Genomic DNA, 24,150 nt, shown 5'->3' with positions numbered 1-24,150 from the left:
TGTGTGCTCTATGCTCACAAGATACAGAGGATGTTACTTCTTAGTTGTGAAGATTCAGGAAAATTCTTTTCTATTTTTTATACTTGTCTCTATAATATTTCTAATATATAAATTATAATATTTCTAATCTAAAATATATTTTATATTAGAGATAGACAGTTGGGAGGTTTATATAATAAAATGTTAATTTAAGACTTAATTGATCTTTGTTTTTCACTTTAAGTGAATCTTCATAAGAACTTTTTTCATTTACTGAAAAAAACCTCCTAATGAAACTGATACATGTTCAGTAGCTAACAAATCCTTTACCCACAAAAGACAATACTTCAAGAATTTTGTGATGCATAACTGCAGGGGACAATCTGAGAGCTTGTCATAAAAGATAACATCTATATGAGAGTCCTTAAGGAGACTAAACAAGGTCCTACTCTGCGGCACAGTGAGGAACTATGTTCAGTATGCTGTGATAAATCACTATGGAAAAGAACATTAAAAATTAAAACAAGTAGATTCCGTAAGGAATAAAACTCGACTCATGGAATATACATAAATGTTTATATAATCGTTTTACAGTATCAGAAGGGGGGGTCCTGTAGAACATTTTCTGAAATTTAAGTTTTAAAGCCTCATTTTTATCCTTTCTGCCTCTTTTCTAATCCTCATGCTAACAATGATAAGCAACAAAAAATTTTCCTTGTTCTTTATAGTTCAAAATATTGTTTGATTCGTGAAGAAACTCTAGCAAGAAAATTTCCATGGCCAGCACTGAAATCAGTTTTATGAATACTCTATGTTCTACTGTATACTCAGAAAACTTTAGTAATCGTGCAGTTAAACTGTATCACATGTGTCTAGAAAAAAATATTAAAATTATGATATATCCCATATCAAATGATTATGGGTTAGAGAATTTTTTAATCTCTAGGTTTATGGTCTAGATTGGCAAAACTAAGCAGTTGCATTTCAAAGTGCTTTCATTTATATTGTATCTTTTAAAAACTGTGGTAAGATTCACATAACAAAATTAACCATTTTTTAAGGTGAAGAATCCAGTGACATTTAGTACATTTGCAATGTTACACAACTGTTAACCTCTAATTAGCTCTAAAACATTTTCAGCACCCCAGAATAAAACCTAGTGTTCTGAGTAGTTGAAATTGGTCACTTTTACTTGTCCAACATAAATGGTCCTGAGGAAACCAAAACTGAAAGAGACACATGTACCCCAATGCTCATTGCAGCACTATTTACAATAGCTAGGACACGGAAGCAACCTAGATGTCCATCAACAGATGAATGGATAAAGAAGTTGTGGTATATATACACAATGGAATATTACTCAGCCATAAAAAGGAACACATTTGAGTCAGTTCTAATGAGGGGGATGCACCTAGAGCCTATTATACAGAGTGAAGTAAGTCAGAAAGAGAAAGATAAATATTGTATTCTAATGCATATATACGGAATCTAGAAAAATGATACTGAAGTATTTATTTACAGGACAGCAATGGAGAAACAGACATAGAGAATAAATATATGGACATGGGGAGGGGGAGGAGAGGGTGAGATGTATGGAAAGAGTAACATGGAAACTTACATTACCATATGTAAAATATATAGCCAACAGGAATTTGCTGTATGGCTCAGGAAATTCAAACAGGGGCTCTGTATCAATCTAAAGGGTTGGGATGGGCGGGAGATGGGAGTGAGGTTCAAAAGGGAGGGGATACATGTATACCTATGGCTGATTCATGCTGAGATTTGACAGAAAACAGCAAAATTCTATAAAGCAATTATCCTTCAATAAATAATAAATTAAAAAATACACACTGGATTTTGAAAACACTATTTAAAAGAATATAAAATACCCACTAATTATTTAAAAAACAGTACATGCTGAAATGATATTTTGGATATGCTGGGTTAAATAAAATATTAAAATTTAAAAAAAGTGAAAGTGAAAGCTACTAATTCTAAATGATGGAAATTCTTGATTAGTATCAAGTTGTAACAAGTATCTATTAGTGCAAAAGTGGCTCTCAGACTTCTATGTGCATCAGAATCACTTACAGGGTCTGTTAATGCACACTGCTGATCCCCATCACAGGGGTGCTGATTCAATAAAGGAAGACCTGAGATCTTGCATTTCTAAGAAGTTCCTAGAGGACACTGGTCTTTGGACCAAAATTTGATAACTACTGATCTATGAATTCAGAAACAGTTGAACTGAGAAACTTTGACTCTTGTTTCAGTGTTTAAGACTCCCCCCTCTTCGTAGAGATAGCAAATGGCCCAATTGGAGTCAGTTGGTGATGCTAAAACCCACCATCAGGGATAGCTCAAAAAGCTATCTTGGGAGTTCCACTTCAGGGAAAGTGCAAATGTTAACTTGATTTTGGATTAGAGCCACTTTGAAAACCTTGAACATTGGGCTTAGTCACAGATTTGGAGGAATGTATACAAAAAAAAGGGCACTTGATTCTTGAAATGTATTTTTAGCGACAAGTTCCTTTCGTAGTGAGTTAAGTCAATGAGCAAAACAAAAAAAAATAAACAAAAGCATCTGGAATATTTCAGTTTTTCAAAATAAGTGAAAATCAAAGTTTCTTTCTTGCTAGAACTGCTGCTGCTGCTGCTAAGTCACTTCAGTCGTGTCCGACTCTGTGTGACCCCATAGACGGCAGCCCACCAGGCTCCTCTGTCCCTGGGATTCTCCAGGCAAGAACGCTGGAGTGGGTTCTTGCTAGAGCACTTATCCTGTTTCCCATAGACAATAAATCTTTCATTCTTTATGGTTTCAGAGTTCTTAATACAGTTCAAATGATCTTACAATACAAACAATGCAGTGCTTTAACAGTGAGTTTTATATATCTGGGGTGTTTGAAGTCAAGGTGTGCTGTGGACAAAAAACAAAACAAAAGCTATATGCTGGACCTCTAACAGGGGATTTAACTGCTTTTGGAGCCTGGTTCTCCAATGGGCAAGCCTTTAGAAAAATTCTACTGCTTGGGAAGAGCAAGGAAAGATCTCAGCTGAGATACCAGCTCTAAAGTATGCCTTCAGTTCACTTTTAGAAGCCATAGAAAGTAAGCTCTTTTTTAAAAAGAAAGGCCTACATATTTGACACTACTGTAATTAATGTAGTGTAACTCACAGCACACAGGTTTTCTAAGTCATCAAGAACAATAGATCAAGAGAACAGTTAAGTATAATTTCTAAGCTTCTTTAAAGACTCTCTGTTTGCCCTTCCAGCAATGGAAGCTTTTCTGTTAATATTCTTTGACCTGAATGCATTCCTCTATTAGAATTCTAAAAATTTTGATTTGGTTTCAGCTAGAATCCATGACTTCTGATTAATGGTTGTGTATTACACATTTTGTGGATAAAATACTTTTGGACAGGGATAATAAGTCTATTCATGTTAATTCACCATTGACAGCGTTTAATTCAATTTTCAGGAGTGATGATATGCCTGGCATTTCAGTAAACCCATTTTAATTAGTATCTCTGCTGCTGCTGCAAAGTCGCCTCAATCATGTCCGACTCTGTGCGACCCCATAGACGGCAGCCCACCAGGCTCCTCTGCCCATGGGATTTTCCAGGGAAGAGTACTGGAGTGGGTTGCCATTGCCTTCTCCAATTAGTATCTCTAACCCTCTTTAAATGCCATTTTGTAGTTTGTATAGTTGCTTTAAATTAAGGCTGTTTAAGGTCTGTTTTAAGAAGGGTTCTTCTGGGATTTGCCAGACAAACTTGCCTTTGTCTAATTAAAAAAAAAGCCTCAAAACTTGGTGTCAAACACTGTCCTTTATATAGAACATCCATATGGATATTAGAAAACTGTGCTTTGTCTTTTATGATCAATTTTCAAACCAGTTTCAGCAGACAAATTAAATTCTTATCTTAGAAAAGGTGATGCCCCACTTGAAAATGTGCTTACAATTAAAAAAAATTTTTTTAATGTGGACCATTTTTTAAATCTTCATTGAATTTCTTACAATACTGCTTCTATTTTTTCTGTTTATTTGTTTTGGCTGTGATGCATATGGGATCTTATTTCCTTGGCCAGGGAATGGACACACACACCTTGCATTAGAAGGGAACGTCTTAACTACTGGACTGGCAGGGAAGTCCCTGAAATGTGTTTTTTAAAATGTGAAATCATACACCATGACCAAGTGGGCTTTATCCCAGGAATGCAAGGATTCTTTAATATCCGCAAATCGATCAATGTAATACACCACATTAACAAATTGGAAGATAAAATCCATATGATTATCTCAATAGATGCAGAGAAAGCCTTTGACAAAATTCAACACTCATTTATGATTAAAACTCTCCAGAAAGCAGGAATAGAGGGAACATACCTCAACATAATAAAAGCTATATATGACAAACCCACAGCAAGCATCACCCTCAATGGTGAAAAATTGAAAGCATTTCCTCTGAAATCAGGAACAAGACAAGGATGCCCACTCTCACCACTACTATTCAACATAGTGTTGGAAGTTTTGGCCACAGCAATCAGAGCAGAAAAAGACGTAAAAGGAATCCAGATAGGAAAAGAAGAAGTGAAACTCTCACTGTTTGCAGATGACATGATCCTCTACATAGAAAACCCTAAAGACTCTTCCAGAAAATTACTAGAGCTCATCAATGAATATAGTAAAGTTGCAGGATATAAAATTAACACAAAGAAATCCCTTGCATTCCTATATACTAACAATGAAAAAACAGAAAGTGAAATTAAGGAAACAATACCATTCACCATTGCAACAAAAAGAATAAAATACTTAGGAGTATATCTACCTAAAGAAACAAAAGACCTATACACAGAAAACTATAAAACATTGATGAAAGAAATCAAAGAGGACACAAACAGATGGAGAAACATACCATGTTCATGGATTGGAAGAATCAATATTGTCAAAATGGCTATTCTACCCAAAGCAATCTATAGATTCAATGCAATCCCTATCAAGCTACCAACCGTTTTCTTCACAGAACTAGAACAAATAATTTCACAGTTTATATGGAAAAACAAAAAACCTCGAATAGCCAAAGTAATCTTGAGAAAGAAGAATGGAACTGGAGGAATCAACCTGCCTGACTTCAGACTCTACTACAAAGCCACAGTCATCAAGACAGTATGGTACTGGCACAAAGACAGAAATATAGATCAATGGAACAGAATAGAAAGCCCAGAGATAAATCCACAAACCTATGGACACCTTATCTTTGACAAAGGAGGCAAGGATATACAATGGAAAAAAGACAACCTCTTTAACAAGTGGTGCTGGGAAAACTGGTCAACCACTTGTAAAAGAATGAAACTAGAACACTTTCTAACACCGTACACAAAAATAAACTCAAAATGGATTAAAGATCTAAATGTAAGACCAGAAACTATAAAACTCCTAGAGGAGAACATAGGCAAAACACTCTCTGACATAAATCACAGCAAGATCTTCTATGACCCACCTCCCAGAATATTGGAAATAAAAGCAAAGATAAACAAATGGGACCTAATGAAACTTAAAAGCTTTTGCACAACAAAGGAAACTATAAGTAAGGTGAAAAGACAGCCCTCAGATTGGGAGAAAATAATAGCAAATGAGGAAACAGACAAAGGATTAATCTCAAAAATATATAAGCAACTCCTGAAGCTCAATTCCAGAAAAATAAATGACCCAATCAAAAAATGGGCCAAAGAACTAAACAGACATTTCTCCAAAGAAGACATACAGATGGCTAACAAACACATGAAAAGATGCTCCACATCGCTCATTGTCAGAGAAATGCAAATCAAAACCACAATGAGGTACCATTACACGCCAGTCAGAATGGCTGCTATCCAAAAGTCTACAAGCAATAAATGCTGGAGAGGGTGTGGAGAAAAGGGAACCCTCTTCCACTGTTGGTGGGAATGCAAACTAGTACAGCCACTATGGAAAACACTGTGGAGATTTCTTAAAAAACTGGAAATAGAACTACCATATGACCCAGCAATACCACTTCTGGGCATACACACTGAGGAATCCAGATCTGAAAGAGACACGTGCACCCCAATGTTCATTGCAGCACTGTTTATAATAACCAGGACATGGAAGCAACCTAGATGCCCATCAGCAGATGAATGGATAAGGAAGCTGTGGTACATATACACCATGGAATATTACTCAGCCGTTAAAAAGAATTCATTTGAATCAGTTCTAATGAGATGGATGAAACTGGAGCCCATTTTACAGAGTGAGGTGAGCCAGAAAGATAAAGAACATTACAGTATACTAACACATATATACGGAATTTAGAAAGATGGTATCGATGGCCCTATATGCAGGGCAGAAGAAGAGACGCAGAAGAACAGAACAGACTTTTGAACTCTGTGGGAGAAGGTGAGGGTTGGATGTTTCGAAAGAACAGCATGTATATTATCTGTGGTGAAACAGACCACCAGCCCAGGTGGGAGGCATGAGTCAAGTGCTCGGGCCTGTTGGGCTGGGAAGATCCAGGGGAATTGGGTGGAGAGGGAGGTGGGATGGGAGACCGGGATGGGGAATTCATGTAACTCTATGACTTATTCACATCAATGTATGATAAAACCCAATGAAAAATTTAAAAATAAATAAATAAATAAATAAAATCTTACTCCAACCAAAAAAAAAAAAAAAAAATGTGAAATTAGATGAACTTGGGATCTCCTTAAAGTTGAACTCATACAGTCATAGGAGATTAAATAGTAGTAGCAATGGTGGTAGAGCTGGAAAAAGGGAAGGAGGGTGAGAGACATAAATAGAATCATGAAAGTAGCAAGTTTTTCAGAACAAACTTTGTCTCAAAGTAAGGAGACATCACACCAGTTAACATAAGGAGGTTTAGATGACTTGCCATTTCAAACTTGGCTCTCCATCAACATCTAAAAGCTTTCTAACAAATATGGATGCCTCCACTTTACTCTGATACAAAGGAAACTAGCTTAGAGTCATCTGATTTAGAAATGACCCCTGGGTGAGTTGGGCTTTGCCCCAAAGTTGTTCAGTTGCTCAGTCATGTCTGACAGTTTGTGACCCCATGGAATGTAGCACACCAGGCTTCCCTGTCCTTCACCATCTCCTGGAGCTTGCTCAAACTCATGTCCATTGAGTCGGTGATGCCATCCAACCATCTTGACCTCTGTCATCCCCTTCTCCTCCTCCCTTCTCCTCCTGCCTTCATTCTTTCCCAGCATCAGGGTCTTTTCCAACGAGTCAATTCTTTGCATCAGGCCAAAGTATTGGAGTTTCAGCTTCAGCATCAGTCCTTCCAATGAACACCCGGCACTGATCTCCTTTAGGATGGACTGGTTGGATCTCCTTGCTGTCCAAGGGACCCTCAAGAGTCTTCTCCAACACCACAGTTTAAAAGCATCAATTCTTTGGTACTTAGCCTTCGTTATGGTCCAAGTCTCACATCCATATGTGACTACTGGATAAACCATAGCTTTGACTAGAAGGAACTTTGTCCAAAAGGACAAGCAAACTTGGTTTCAATCTTTTTTTTTTTTTTTTTTTTAATTATTTTCGTGGAGATTGAAGTGGTTTTGTGAAATCTTAACAATTTCAAAAGTGACTTAAAAAGTCACCTGATTCAACGTTTCTGTTTTACAGTCATGGACTGGAACATTCAGAAATGTTTAATAATTAGACCACGGCCACCTAGCTCAGGAAAACTAGAACCCAGGACCTCTGACTTCATGTGCAACTGTTTCTGGGGTTTTAATTATGTTACAAACACAAATGCCAGTATAAGCAATTCTGTATTAATACTCCACTAATTTGAAAAATTTACAACCTTAGGTAAGAGTGTTATTAACTGGGACACAATGGTGACAAATGTCGTTGTTGTTGTTGTTCAGTTGCCCAGTTGCGTCCAACTCTTTCCAACCCCATGAACTGCAGCACGCCATGGGGACACAATGGTGAAAATGTACAACTATGTTATTTCTTCCCCATGCAAGCTTGCAGGATGAATGCAAGTACTCTCAAAAATAGAAAAATTAGAAAATAGAAAAACAAAAGACTCCTGAGGTCTCCAATAAGGGGTATCTCTGCTCTCAACTTTATTTTGCTACCTCATGTTTTGTTTTTTCTAACTCCTTGGAATGCCATGGACTTCTCCCTTGGATGGACTGGAATATATGTATTTTCTCAGTCACACAGGATCTTATTTCCCCGACCAGGAATCAAATCCATACCCCCTACATTGGAAGTGTGGTTAACCATTGGACCTCCAGGGAAGTCCCTGGAATACATTCTTGTTGGAATTCCCCCTTACTTGAACCATAATGATATTATTATATAAGAAAGAATAGAATTGAACTACCACACTCCCTCTTGAGAGAGTCCCTGGGCAGGGTACACAGTAAGAATGATGCTGTGCATGATCAGATAATTGTTTTAGTTTCTACTAATTAATAATAACCCAACTCATTTAGTATAAGCCCTAGGAGAATTCTCTATTGGTAATGCTCAGAGCTAAGCGGATCCTTCATCATTCCCCTTTTGGAGTTCCCAGCAATTTTTATATTTGATAGCTTTGACATTAGTCTTCTAAAATAGCAAAGAAAGCAGATCACTTTTTGTTCTTAAAATTTTGGCATAGTTTTACAAACTATATAATGCTTCTGCTAAGTAAAAATACTTTCATCTACTAAAAGATATTTTTAGGGCTGCAAATTTAATAAAAATATCATCATTATATAACTTCTGAAAGCTATTCTCTACACTTTCATGAACTCCCAAACTAAAACATACCATGTGATGCTGAAGACATATGTCTCAAAGATTCCTCAGTGTGTTTATATAAGGGTCTCAGTTTTTATAGCTCAGAGTTTTGAGTTAATATCATGGTTCTGGATTTCTGGACTCACAAATTAAATTTGTGAGTGCTGTTTGCTTAAAAAGTATAGAGGGAAACTTAAATTGCTCTTAATCTAATTTTCATCAAAAGAAATATTGCTACAAATGTGAAAAGGAGACCTGTTGAACCTGCAAATTTTATATTACAAGTTTTTCCTACTTTGAGAGTGATCACTAGGGTCTATGGCACATTGGGATTTGTCATGGTGAGTATTAGACTACACAAGGCCATCAGGGAGTAGGGAAATTAGCAAGCCTGACCTAGCCACTGGCCCAGCATCTGCTTTTAAAGGCAAATTTCCTTTTCTACTCTGCATCATGTTGATAAGAAATCTTCCATCATCACATTTAGTTGTACATGTTTTCTTTGTGAAAAATGTGCCTAGACTAAAAGCCAAACACTGAGATTGGTGAAATGATCCAGAAAGTTGACTCTTCAGACACATCTGTGATATCAAGGACATGTCAACTCTGCAAGTCATACTGCTTCTCCAAAAGTCAGACAGTGGAAACAGCATCATACAATGTCTTTGACCCAGTTTAACTGATGTGATTAATCGATGAGGGATGTTTATTCACTAGGTCTGCATGCATTCAGGGGGTGTTAATTGAATCTGGGGGTGCTGAGCTGGGTGCTAGAGTGGATTGAAATACAATATTGAATAAGACATGGTTCTTTCTCTCAAGGAGTTTTTACAATTTGGCAGGAAATATAAAATGTGAAAACCATGAAGGGGTATTAACAAACTGTCAAATTTGTATAGAGAGGAAGCAATAAATTTCATTCGAGAGGAACTGGAAATAAGAGGTAGCGTCCAAATTTGAATTTAAAGAATGGAGAATATTGAACACATGGAGCTGTCAAGGATAAGGAGCTGGTAAGGAGCAGGGGTTGCCTCAAGTTTGGGAAACAATGGAAGTAATACTTAAAAAAAATAGCATGAGGACTCAGAGGATAAGGACTTAGCTTGGCATTCTCAAGTCAGCTCAGTTCACTTGCTCACTTGTGTATGACTCTTTGAGACCCATAGACTGCAGCACGCCATGCCTCCCTGTCCATCACCAACTCCCGGAGTCTACACAAATTCATGTCCATTGAGCTGGTGATGCTTTCCAGTCATCTCATCCTCTGTCGTCCCCTTCTCCTCCTGCCCCCAATCCCTCCAGCATCAGGGTCTTTTCCAATGAGTTGGTTCTTCACATCAGGTGGCCAAAGTATTAGAGTTTCAGCATCCATCCTTCCAATGAATATTCAGGATTGATTTCCTTTAGGAGTGACTGGTTGGATATCTTTGTAGTCCAAGGGACTATCAAAAGTCTTTTCCAACACGAACTTCAAATGCATCAATTCTTCGGCGCTCAGCTTTCTTAATAGTCCAGTTCTCACATCCACACATGACTATTGGAAAAATCATAGCTTTGACCAGATGGACCTTTGTTGGTAAAGTAATGTCTCTGCTTTTTAATAGGCTCTCTAGGTTGGTCATAGCTTTTCTTCCAAGGAGGAAGCTTCTTTTAATTTCACCACTGCAGTCACCATCTGCAGTGATTTTGGAGCCCAAGAGAATAAAGTCTGTCACTGTTTCCATTGTTTCACCATCTATTTGCCGTGAAGTGATGGTGCTCTCGCGGCACATTGGGAAACTGAGCAGCCAGGACCGGGGAAGTGATTAAGACACACAGCCCACCTGGGACAGTGAGCTCACCAAGCACCTGGTTACTTGAGTTGCTCAGAGCTGGAAAGGCACAAAATGCACGCTCAGCCCACAGAGACTGAGCCAGAAGTGTCTGAGTGCCTCCTATGGAGGTATAGTCAGCTGTGACCTGCCGCAGGGGCTCTGGATGCAACAGATCTGCATGGGTGTGGCATAAGCCCTTTTGGAGGAGGTTGCTATTAACCCCATCATAGAGCCACCAGAACTTACACAGGACTGGGGAAATAGACTCTTGGAGGGCACAAACATAGTCTTGTGCACACCAGGACCCAGGAGAAAGGAGCAGTGATCACACAAGAGACTGACCTAGACTTGCCCATGAGTGTCCAGGAGTCTATGGTAGAGGTGTGGTCAGCAGTGGCCTGCTGAGTCAGGGGCACTGAGTACAGCAGTGTGTGCACAGGACCTTTTGGAGGAGGTCACCATTATCTTCATTACCTCTGCCATAGTTTGGCCTCAGGCCAAGCAACAGGGAGGGAACACAGCCCCACCCATCAATAGAAAATTAGATTGAAGATTTACTCAACACGGCCCCGCCCATCAGAATGACACCCAGTTTCCCCCTCAGTCCCATCAGGAAGCTTCCAGAAGATCCATCAGAAGGCAGACAGAATGAAAAACACAATCAAAGGAAGCTAACCAAATCTGACCACATGGACCACAGCCTTGTCTAACTCAATGAAACTATGAGCCATGCTGTGTGGGGCCACCCAAGATGGACGGGTCATGGTGGAGAGTTCTGACAAAACGTGGTCCACTGGAGAAGGGAATGGCAAACCACTTCAGTATTCTTGCCTTGAGAACCCCAGGAACAATATGAAAAGGCAAAAACTTGGCATTCTAGGTTGTGACAATTCATCCAAGACTTGAGGGAAAGGAAAAGAATTGAAGTCAAGAAAGGTAAAAACTTGATAATTGTAAAAAGATTTATGATATGATTAAAGGTGTGGAGACATGAACCAACATGGTATACCAGAAATCAGACACTGTTGGGTTGTAACGGGGTAAAATGTGTATACAGCACCATGCAAAGAGAAGAGGTTGTAGTTTTTCCCCACTCCATCTCATCCTGAACAATTCTGCAGGAGGCTGGTCTAAGGATGAGTCAAAGAGTGACATCTCCTGAGGTGTGTATATTTAAGTTAGTAAACTTCAGGAGTGGCAATGTAGTCCACCCCTAATGGCCCTTGCTCATATGATGGCATGGTGCCACTGGCTTGAGGTGTGACTCACCTCTTACCAGAGGTAAGAGATCCTGAAAGGATCTAGATTTGGGTCCTAGAATTTGCAGATATGCATCCAGAACAGCAGTGCTAAGAGTCTGGGATGTGTTTTGCTCCAGAAAGTGGGCAAAATCTCTAAGGATCACATTAATACTGTGACTATCACATGGGTAAGGGTGCCCAGTGGGGATGATGAGAGGGTGAGCTCTTCCAAGTAGCAAAAGTCTAATGAGTCTTGAGACAATGGTGGATGAAAGAGATGTTTGAAATAGGCAATGAAAGGTTACTATGACTTACTAGTCATAGTATTAAGGGAAACAATTATTCCACAGATAAATGACAATCTAGGAAAATCTACAGTGTAAGTCAGATGGTGGTTACTTTTGGTGGGGAGATATTTGAGGGAGCTTTCTGGAGTACTAGAAATATTCTATCTCTATATAAGTGATGATCGTGTGTGTGTATGTGTCTATAAATTTATCAAGACAAGCACCTAAGATTTAGTTACTATACTCAATGTAAGTTATACCCTAATAAAATATAAAATTTAAGAAGGTGAAGTTGCTTAGCCGTGTCCAACTCTTTGCGAACCCATGGACTGTCACCTACCAGGTTCTGAATCCTACTACTGATACGATTTATGTATTTCCATATTTGTAGAATTCCTATTTGGAATGGAGCAAGGCATCCTACCAGTTACTATTCCTTCATATCTTGGTTATCATCAAATTTTGCCACTTGTTTATAATCCTTCTTATATGATCTATCCATGTTTTAAAAATACATGCTATTTTTTAAAAAGTTATTCAAAATGATTCTTATTAATAAACTAATCCCAAAAAAAAAAAAAAAAAATAAACTAATCCCAGAAGTGTTCTTCCCGCAGTCAATTTACAAATGCAGATGGAAACTAATATTATTTTTCACTGCTAAAGTGCTTCATTTCATTTCTCTAAGGTCTTTGTATTTTGCCCCGGAAACACTCATTTAAATGCAGGTGTGAGGATGCATAAGCTTCTTAGCAGTGACTCAGAGTGCTGACGGACCCTTTTTTATGATTTTTCCAGACGGAGAGGAATGGTTCAGCATGTTAAGTAGCTACAGATGGTATAATTCAGCCCTTAATGGCTGCTCCACGTGATTGCCTACTGCCACTAAATTGCTCTACCTTAAATATCATGTGAATACACTGGAGTTTCATTTCTCCTTCTCTCAATTTAAATAAAGGAGGATCCAAAGTTCAAAAATGCAAAATTGAAAGCTCCCCTAAAAAACATTTTGAGGTTACTACTAGATATGTACAAAGGAAGGAGGGAGAATTACAAATGAGATTCCAGAAAGTTCAAGAATCAAAGGGATGCTTTTTGCTCAAATGGATGAAGATCAAAAGTCCTCTCGACAATTCATTAGTTAGTACATGAGATATACCAAGGATCATATGTTCATTCAATGGAGGTTTTTTGGACTGGGTGTGGTAAGTCATGTTCCCTAAAAGCAGAGCCTAAAATGGGGAGTCTCTTATGCTGTTTTTCAGATTCTTTTCCCTTATAGGTTTTTACAAAATATTGATTAGAGTTCCCTGTGCTATCCTGTAGGTCCTTGTTGGTTATCTGTTTTATATATAAGAGTTACACATGTTAACCCCAGACTCCTAATTTGTTCCTTGCCTCTTTCACCTTTGGTAACCATAAGTTTGTTTTCTATGATGTGGCTCTATTTCTGTTTTGTAAATGAGTTCATTCATATTCTTTTTAAAGATTTTATATATAAGTGATATCATATGATATTTGTCTTTCTCATTCTGGCTTACTTCACTGAGTATGAAAATCTCCAGGTCAAGATGGCAGGCAACTCTTAAGCCAGTGATTTTTTAAAAGAGATTCTTGGGAAAAAACACATAAGGAAATAAGAGAAGCAAGATGGGGAAGGGGAAGCAGATGGGCAAGGATGTGATTTCGTCTGTGACTAGTCTCAGCATGATCCCAGAGGGAGTCCTGGCACACACAGGGCACCGCAGTGTTGTCCCAGCTTGTGGCAGGAGGGTTGACCTTGGATGCTACTCCTATGAGTCAGTCTGGCTACAGGCCACCCCTGGGTGCAGGACATTACCATCCATGCATTTCCAGGCAAGACAGCTCCCATCAGCTGAGGACAGTTCTCAGGTGAAGGGGGTGGCTAAGAGTTGCTGGCAGCCAGGACACATAGCATCTAGAGGATAGAGGCACTGTCTTAGGAAAGGGATGGTGTAGAGCACCAGCTGCAACTCCATTGACTGAGCCCATGATGCAATGTCTGCCACACTTTTTCAACTTAGCTTAGGGCAGTGGTGCGCTCGTAAACATTTAAAACCCAGTTTTGAGGTGGCCCCGATTTATAGTACTACTTGTCAATTTCTAGCATAGGAATTCTACCAGCATAGCCAATTCTGACCTATCAACCTGACCCCCTAAATATGGAGTTGGGAAGAAATGAGCAGAATTAGCTCTTGTGAGCTGATGTGAGTTGGTACCAGCATGACTCTGGCTTACAGCATTCACATTTTATTTCTTATCTTGCCAAATTAAGATTCACAGTCTTTGGAACTGAATGGTAGCTGAGATACAGAAGTTTGGAAGAGTCTAAATCTTTCTAATCCAGATTTCTGAATTCAGAGGAGAACAACTCGCTAGCCATGTTTTTGCAGGTGGTATAGCAAAGCAGAACTAAGGGTGACCAGCCATCCTTGTTTACCTGGGCTATCTCAGTTTTGGCACAGAAATTTTCTCTTGCATCCCAGGGAAACTCCTCAATCCTGGTCAGACAACCTTGGTTGGTGGGCCACTCTAGCATTCTCCATAAAGTGCTATATGTTTTAATATCATTCTGATTGCCCACAGTAATTGTCTATATTATGCATTGCAACATTTAGCTCTATTCTGATGAAAAGTTCATCTCATAGTCATTTGAACTCAAGATATCCAAAATTGAGCCAGTTATCTATATCCCCAAACTTATTCCTTATAATCATTTCTGAATGATTCAAGCAAGATTTTGTGAGTCATTCTAGGTTCATCTCTCATCTTCACCTTCCATATCCAAATGGTCACCAAATCACTTCTGTTAACACTCATCGGCCAGAGCTAATTACAAGGCTTCAATTTAACTGCAAGGAAAACTGGGAAAAGTAGGAAAGCATGTGGGACATGTAATTAGCACAGTGGTCTCAACTGCATGAGTGTGTACTAAGGACTTAGTGTGTATTAAGGCCCTTCATTAGGTGCTGGGGAACAGATGTGATAAAGACAGATATAATCCCTACCCTAAGTGAGTACAGGAGCCTATATAGTAGAGCCCCCAAAACCTTTAAAAATTGAAGCTTTTTCATGTTATTTTTCTGATTAAAACTCATAAATTGTCCCTTACTGTTGGTGGGGTAAATTCCTTAGTACGGTATTTAAGACCCTCCTTGATCATGAACTTCCTGCCTAACCTAATTTCTCACCACTTTTCCATATGTATCCCAGGTTCTGGTCACACAGGAAGTGTTTTCAGCTCATTATGACTTGCTGATTTCTACTTCTGTGCCTTTGAACATACAGTTCCCACTGCCTGAGATGTTACCCACACCCAAGCATCAAATTCATCTTTGAAGGTCTATCTTGAAGATCTATCTGAAGCTGTTTGTGACTCATTTCAACAGAGTTGACTTCTAACTGTAGCTCAATCATTTGTTTTCCTGTAATTTGTGCTCAGTAAATTGTGAGCCCCTTGAGAATCTAAGTGCCATTTGATTAAAATCCCACAGCATTTATCATAGTGCCTGGCACATAGCAGGTACTAAATAAATCATCATTAAAGTGTATTTAGCTGACACTGCCTTCTACTTATCTGAGATAGCTTCCCCTGAAAACATTTTTGTCCATTCAGAGAATGTGTCATATATTTTTCACACACATTTAGAAGAATGCTAAGATGGTCCTGCTTTAATGCTGAACACTGGAAAAAGAAACCCCAGAAAAAAGACAGGATAGCCAGAAGTCAAATGGGACTGAGAAATCCTTTAAAAATATTTTGAGAATTCTGTGGTCATTGTATCACAGGGCCAGTTTGCATGGTTTTATGAAATAAAGTTGAGACTTACTGCACTCTCTCAGAACAGTAATATATTATTACTTTAGGAATATAATTTTCAAATGGGGCTTGTATTAACCATGTCTTTTTATTTTCTACTTTTTCTGATGTTTGACATCTCCTCAGGCCTCGATGACACTGAAGGGAGTGTCCCTTCCAGGGCTAACTTCCCAGCCTAACTTCCTGGCACCTTCCAGGCCTAGAAGAGTAAACAGTTCATGCTTAAGGTTCATATACAAACCAACCAATTCAGAGTCACACCCCCAGCCCACCCCACTGCCTCTGCTGGGCCCTTCTACTCCCTGCCCTGATCACCCAGGGTTAAAGCTTACACCCCAGATCCCACTGAAATTATTCAAACCAGCCAGTCCTTGGCCTGCTGACCCCACTTCTCCCATTCCTTCCATCAGAAGCCACAGTAACGGTTCTTGTCTACATTTTCCCTTTTCTGCTTTCTCCTCCTGACTGACCCTGCTGCTTCTCCATAAGGCCCACCATGCCATGGTGTGTGCCCTCCTTTCGAGCACTATGAGTAGCAAACTCTTTGCAGTGGCAGTTGTCTTCTGATCTGTTGGTCTCATCATAACTAATAATAGTAAAACCTACATTGTAAAACAGGGCTGGGATCATCTTCCATGGGCCAGAATGTAGGAAGGAGTTACAGGTATGTAGGGCATGTAGGGTTCTAGTTCCCCGTCAAGAAGATACAGGCGTGATATGAGAAGTAGATTATCACCCTCCACTGTGGACTCAGTAGCAGGGAGATGAAGAGGAACGTGACTGAGAGATGACATGCGGCGGCCCCCGGCCCCCCTCCTGAGGGTCTCCTGACCCACCTCCTTGCTCTCTCACACCTCGTTCCAGCCTTAGGAGCATTCCCTTGGGCGTGGTGGTTCCCGCCTCGTCCTGTCATAACAGGCTTCAGGAGGATCCAAAGACACTAGGGACCCTAAGCCCCAGACCCCAGTTGTTTTCTGTCACTTTTGGAGGCAAAGCATAAAGGACTCCTGCCTTTTTGTGCCACTAAAGGGGGCACAAAGATGCCCTTGCTCTCCAGCTCCCCTCTTTGGGGGACTCACTGGGTCCCTACTTAGGAGGAGGTCTCTGGGCCTCGCTGACCTTTCTGTCTTTCCTCTCGACCCCCGCAGCCAGCCTGTGGTTCTTTCTCCCGCTCTCCTGAGAGTGTAAAATTAGGGTGATTTCTGCTGCGGTCTGTTGAGAATCTGTCCTTCTGGGGAAGAGCCTTGCTTCCTCCTCTGGAATGAGAGCCTGAAGCGCGACACAGGCTTGCTCTCGGACATGCATGCTGTCCTCCTGACTGTGCCCTTTGCCCAGCAGAAAAAAATAAAAAATAAAAAGAAGTAGATTATCTGCAAAATGGCTGTTACGATTCTGCTCTCTGTAACAATGACCTTGCAAGGTTCCCTTCCCTCATGCCATACTCTCCCGCCCCAACGACTAACTTTGGGTTTGGCCAATGGGACAGCACTGAACGTGGTGCCAAAAGAGGTTTTAAAAGTTTCTGCCTATTAGTTGTGCCCTTCCTTGCTCCTGGGAACACTTCTGCTGCCATCTGAACAAACTCAAGTTGGCCCACTGGAAGATAAAAAATTTCTTGGAAAGAGGTCTCAGCTATCCTAGCCTAGACATGTGAGTGAGGTCATTGTTGACTGGCAAGATGCTATCTCAGATTAGATCTGCCTAGTCAACCTGTAGAATAGTGAGAAATAATAAGCACTGATTGTCCCATTCTATTCCATGCAGCTGAGGAGAATGCCTTTCAGAGCATTACTAAAGTCTACTGTCATACTAGCAACTGGAAAAACTTCATATAATTCTAGAGAATTCAAGAGGCAGGCCAGGTTTATTCCTCTGTAGTTGTTCAATTCTTGTTATGGAAAAAAAATGAACAGATCATAGTTTGAACATTCTCAGAACTTAAATCTATTGCATTTTTTACTTTAATTTGATACCAAATCCTTAAAACAGAATCATAGGCATATTTCAAGAATCTCTGTTCCTTTCCCAGGTGCTTTTATACTTATAACGAACAAGTGACAATTAATTACATATTTGCATATTGAGAAATCAAATTGCATCAGGTAGGAATTATCATATTAATGCCATGGAACAAACTGCCCCAACGAATAACGGCTTAAAACAATAGGCAGCTCTCAGGCTCTCACTTCTGTGGGTGGGTTGTGTGGTTCTGCTAATCCTGACCTGGCATGCTCACATGCCTGCAGGTAGAAGTGCTGTCAGCTGCCTGAGGCTGGTCTTGGCTGAGATAGCTGTGGGCACCAGCTCTGCTCCATGTGTTTCCTCTTTGAGCAGGTTAGCCTGGGCAAGTTCTTCTCATGGCATCCAAGGGCAACTCTAAGAGTAAGCCTGACTGTACTGTGAATTCATATCTGTGAATTTCACATTAGCCAGCATTTCACTTGCCACTGTGAATCACAATGGTTGAGCTTGAAGTCAGAGCAGAAGGCAATTATAAAGTTACATGTCTAAGGGCATGGCTGTAGGGGGAGGGAGGGCATGACAGTGAAGAGCTGGGGCCAGGAAAGCAATCAATCTCCCAACAAAGCAAACAGCAGCACGAATATCTAAAGGAAAATAGGTGCTCTGAAAACAAAATAGATATATATTCTACCATCTGTCATGAATGCTTGGGAATGCAGACATATGTTTATTAAATTATTTCTACTGAACTAATATTTATTCCTATCAAGATGTTATGACTGCTCCATCTTATTATTGATCTACTCACTTGTGATTATATATGAGAGGCTTAAAGAGAGCTTGAATCATTGCTTAAAGAACAGTTTGTATCTAGAGCTTCATTGCATGAAATTGTGATTTATTTCTCAGGAATCCAGGTTACAGCTGAGTTCTTTTTTTGATGACCCTGAGTGATAATGGACATAGAAGAAAAGTGCAGTGTTAAAAACCTAGAGAAAACTGAAGAGTAAGAAAGGGCTATTTTACCTAAGAATTTAATCTCATTTCTACACTCTGGATAGTCCTTTAGACAATACTGCATGAAACAAATTTGCATAGAGCTTTGTAATACATTTACTCCTCTTACAAATAACTTAGATATGTTCTCTATCATAACTTCTAATCCAGGTCCTTTTGACCAGTCAACACATCCTTTGTGTTCCATTGCTTATTTAGGAGAAGTTATTTCTTGTTAATTAATTTTTATGAGTCAATATCTTTGTTCCCTTCACTCTCTGTGCTTCAACAGACTGACGACTGTTCAGTTCTGATCATATATAACCTTCACTGAAATATTGCTCTAATCACCCTGGGGAGAAAAAGGTATTAAATAGAAGTGACTGTCTCAAGTCCATCCAAAGAGAGTTGGTTCATTCAGCAAAAATATTAACGGCAGATACAATATATACCCAGCACTGGACTGGCCTAGGAAAACACAGCACACACATGCACAATGTTGGCCTTGTCCTTGCCCTGACTAAGCTGCTCATCAGTGAAGACAAAGAAATGAGTACACCAAAGCAAACTATAGAGACTTACAAAGGTCAAGAGTACAGTTCTTAGTAAGTTTTATTAGAATAAAGGGATGAAAGAGCTCTCTATGGCCTAAAGGACCAGGCTTATTAGTTGCTGAAGCAAACTTTTAAGAAGTGATCACAAAGGCAGGGGCCCCGCAGCCCACACTGCATGGACCCAGTTGTAATGAGAATCTGGTATATATAAAAACACAAGTGGTTTTCGCAGGGCAGTTAAGTACAGTTAACAATAATGAGCTCCTTGGCATTTTAACTTTAAAAACAAAATCAAACAGGATGACACAGGAAAAAAGCCAAAAGTAATTAATAACCTTTAAGTTTAGAGAAGAGAATTAGTATGATTCTCTGTATATGCATTTACTTTTAGTCTTTTAAATTTATTTTTCAAGTTTTTTTTTTTTAATACGAGCTCTCATCAGATTCTTTAGATACTAAACTAGGACACTATCATAAGATAATTTTAATTAATTTTTTCTTTTGCTAGAAGGTCATCATAAAATATGTGAAACTATCTTATGACTGAATGTGTTGCCTTCAAGACTGAAAAATATTTATCTGTGATACATCTACAGATAATACATGATTTGATTGCTGGTATTTCCTTAACAGAATTTATTTTACCATTCATTGTTTATCCCCATCTCCTCTGTTAGGGTTCTCTACTTTCTTCCCATGACTTGGTTTTATAGAATTAAGATCAATTCCACAATATTATTTGCTTCCTATAGTGACCTCTGTTTGGTCCTCACCTCAAATAGAGCTATCATTCACCATCACACATAGCTTTTAAAATCTCAGAAATTTAGGAGATGTATAGAATATTATGTAGTTATATTATGTAGATGACTACCACTTAAAAAATTAAAACAAGAAATGGCAGGAAACATGATCCCACATTCAATTTTAGTTTGGCTAGATAAAGTGAAAAATGAATGAATGCCTAAAAATATTACTAGGAAAAATGAGTAATGAATTCTTTCTGAGCCTTATAGATCCATGTTATACAAATATTTCTAAAATAAGTTTCCATTATTTAAGTGTGTGTATATACATGTATATACATATATGTGTCTATGTGTATACCTTTATACTTATGAAAGTAAATATACATGTACTTGCATGAGAAACTGGAAAGTCATAAATTTAAATTACTGTCTGGAAATACCATTTGAATGTATGTCAGTGTTGTTTCCAAACCTTTTGCTAAAACTGAGAAAAGACATTCTTTTTTTTTTTTTTTTTTTTTTTTTTAGAAAAGACATTCTTAACATCCGTTTTAAAATTAAGAAAGGAGAAAAGGAAAGATATACCCATTTGAATGCAGAGCTCCAAATACTAGCAAGGAGAGATAAGAAAGCCTTCCTCAGTGATCAATGCAAAGAAATAAAGGAAAACAATAGAATGGGAGAGACTAGAGATCTCTTCAAGAAAATTAGAGATACCAAGGGAACATTTCATGCAAAGATGGGCTCAATAAAGGACAGAAATGGTATGGACCTAACAGAAGCAGAAGATATTAAGAAGAGGTGTCAAGAATACACAGAAGAACTGTACAAAAAAGATCTTCATGACCCAGATAATCATGAAGGTGTGATCACTCAGACTCACCTAGAGCTGGACATCCTGGAATATGAAGTCAGGTGGGCCTTAAGAAGCATCACTACGAACAAAGCTAGTGGAGGTGATGGAGTTCCAATTGAGCTATTTCAAACCCTAAAATATGATGCTGTGAAAATGTTGCACTCAATATGTCAGCAAATTTGGAAAACTCAGCAGTGGCCACAGGACTGGAAAAGGTCAGTTCTCATTCCAATTCCAAAGAAAAGTAATGCCAAAGAATGCTCAAACTACCGCACAATTGCACTGATCTCACACGCTAGCAAAGTAATGCTCAAAATTCTCCAAGCCAGGTTTCAGCAATACGTGAACCGTGAACTTCCAGATATTCATGCTGGTTTTAGAAAAGGCAGAGGAACCAGAGATCAAATTGTCAACATCCACTGGATCACTGAAAAAGCAAGAGAGTTCCAGGAAAACATCTACTTCTGCTTTATGGACTATGCCAAAGCCTTTGACTGTGTGGATCACAATAAACTGTGGAAAATTCTGAAAGAGATGGGAATACCAAACCACCTCACCTGCCTCTTGAGAAACCTGTATGCAGGTCAGGAAGCAACAGTTAGAACTGGACATGGAACAACAGACTGGTTTCAAATAGGAAAAGGAGCACATCAAGGCTGTATATTGTCACCCTGATTATTTAACTTATATGCAGTGTACATCATGTGAAATGCTGGGCTGGATGAAACACAAGCTGGAATCAAGACTGCCAGGAGAAATATCAATAACCTCAGATATGCAGATAACACCACCCTTGTGGCAGAAAGTAAAGAAAAACTAAAGAGCCTCTTGATGAAAGTGAAAGAGGAGAGTGAAAAAGGTGGCTTAAAACTCTCGGGCCTGGTGCACTGGGAGGACCCTGAGGAGTCGGGTGGGGAGGGAGGTGGGAGGGGGGATCGGGATGGGGAATACATGTAACTATATGGCTGATTCATGTCAATGTATGACAAAACCCACTGAAAAAAAAAAAAAAAAAAAAAAAAAAAAACTCAATATTCAGAAAACTAAGATCATGGCATCTGGTCCCAACACTTCATTGGCAAATAGATAGGGAAACAGTGGAAACAGTGGCAGACTTTATTTTTCTGAGCTCCAAAATCACTGCAGATGGTGACTGCAGCCATGAAATTAAAAGACGCTTGCTCCTTGGAAGGAAAATTATGACCAACCTAGATAGCATATTAAAAAGCAGAGACATTACTTTGCCAACAAAGGTCCTTCTAGTCAAGGCTATGGTTTTTCCAGTAGTCATGTATGTCTGTAAGAGTTGGACGGTGAAGAAAGCTGAGCACCGAAGAATTGATGCTTTTGAACTGTGGTGTTGGAGAAGACTCTTGAGAGTCCCTTGTGATGCAAGGAGATCCAACCAGTCCATCCTAAAGGAGATCAGTCCTGGGTGTTCATTGGAAGGACTGATGCTGAAGCTGAAACTCCAATACTTTGGCCACCTGATGTGAAGAGCTGACTCACTGGAAAAGACCCTGATGCTGGGAAAGATCGAGGGCAGGAAGAGAAGGGTATGACTGAGGATGAGATGGCTGGATGGCATCACCGACACAATGGACATGGGTTTGGGTGAACTCCAGGAGTTAGTGATGGACAGGGAGGCCTGGCATGCTGCAGTTCATGGGGTTGCAAAGAGTTGGACGCGACTGAACTGAACCGAGTCAGAGAGAGTTCTTTTATTCTCCTTGGTGTTTTATTTATTGCTTTATACTCTGCTCATCTCAGACTGGAAGAATTGCATCAATAATGAAGATAGGCTCATAGGAATGCCTTTAACAGTCTGGCACAGTCTTTGAACTCCTAAATAGCATTTTTAAAAATTAAGAAATGAAATCAGGTTAAGTGCTTCAGGAAGACAAGCTAAGCTACTTTCCTTTCATGAAAATTAAGATAGAAATCCCCACCAACAACCAGATGCTTTTCAAATATTACAACTGTGAAGTCATTTATAAAATTAAAGAAATTATATTTCCTAAACATTAAAAAAAAATCCTGCCCTTGAATATATGTGAGCATGTGTGATTTTAACTGGGATGATATTTTTATTGTATTTTCTGAATTAGTCTAGTCTGTTAATAATCTAGTTAATAGGCATATTTTTAAAGTATGGGTGTCCCCCATGAAGCAGGAAGATTTGGTCCCCACTCAATTTGATCAGTCAGTTTCAAATGGTGTTTGATGTACATCTCTAAACTTGTTATTGGTGTAAAATAAAGAGATAAAACAAATAGCATGGACCATTTCTGAAGGTGGGTTGAATATCAACTCTTATACAATGCTGGGGGAAAGACAAATCAAACCAAGATGATTACGGGTCAGAATTCCACCTGAATCCAGCCTTACTTTGTAATTTCAAAATTTCAAGCTGAAATCCTCATGTTCAGATGAGCATGAGCCCCTCTGTGAGCACTCAGGTGAGCTGAGAAACAACCAAGAGTTTCCCCACTTATGGTGAATCAGTTCCATCCACCAAAGTGATGACCAAAACACCAATCCAGGAGAATTTATTTCCAGATAAAGTGCTAGGATGGGGTCACCACTTGGTCCAGGTCTAGTTCAAAGGACAAAAGGAATGTTAGCCCCACTTCTTATAGTTTTTCTTTGCCCAATTTACGTCAGAGTCAAGAACAAAACCACGGCAGTCACAGGAACTCTATCTATACCCAGGTACATTCTGTGGGCACAATAGTCAGCTTCTATGGTCAGAGGAGAACTGAGAACTGCCCGGGGGTCCTGATGCTGTCTACTCAGTTCTCTGTCTGCTTCTGACTCTGGCTGGGACGAAACATAAGTTAAGCAGTTCCCACGTTGAATGCTTCACTTGAAAATCCAAGACAGCTAATTTCTTCCTCTCTAAATATTTGAAGACACACAATTCAGTGATTTTCATAAGACTCATACAGTAAAAATCATGATGTCTGATTTATCCGTCACTCTCTGAATCTTGGAGCAAGTCACTGTGTCACTCTGGCCTTCCGTTTGTAGTGCACAGGCCTGGTTGCCTTGTGGCATGAGGGATCGCGGTTCCGTGACCAAGGATTGA

At 39.3% G+C, this 24,150-nt stretch overlaps 1 protein-coding gene and 1 pseudogene across 4 annotated transcripts in view; one reads left to right on the top strand and one right to left on the bottom strand.

The window, feature by feature from the left end:
* Positions 1 to 24,150, bottom strand: part of PLCB1 (phospholipase C beta 1) — an 830,993-nt gene that overhangs the window by 312,549 nt on the left and 494,294 nt on the right. The gene's annotated exons all lie outside the window — the stretch shown is intronic.
* Positions 16,653 to 16,730, top strand: LOC136162215 (small nucleolar RNA SNORD62; annotated as a pseudogene).

The sequence above is a fragment of the Muntiacus reevesi genome, chromosome 2 (assembly GCF_963930625.1).
Source record: "Muntiacus reevesi chromosome 2, mMunRee1.1, whole genome shotgun sequence".
NCBI lineage: Eukaryota > Metazoa > Chordata > Mammalia > Artiodactyla > Cervidae > Muntiacus > Muntiacus reevesi.
The sequence above is the reverse complement of the archived record's forward strand: the minus strand, read 5'-3'. Positions and strand labels throughout refer to the sequence as shown.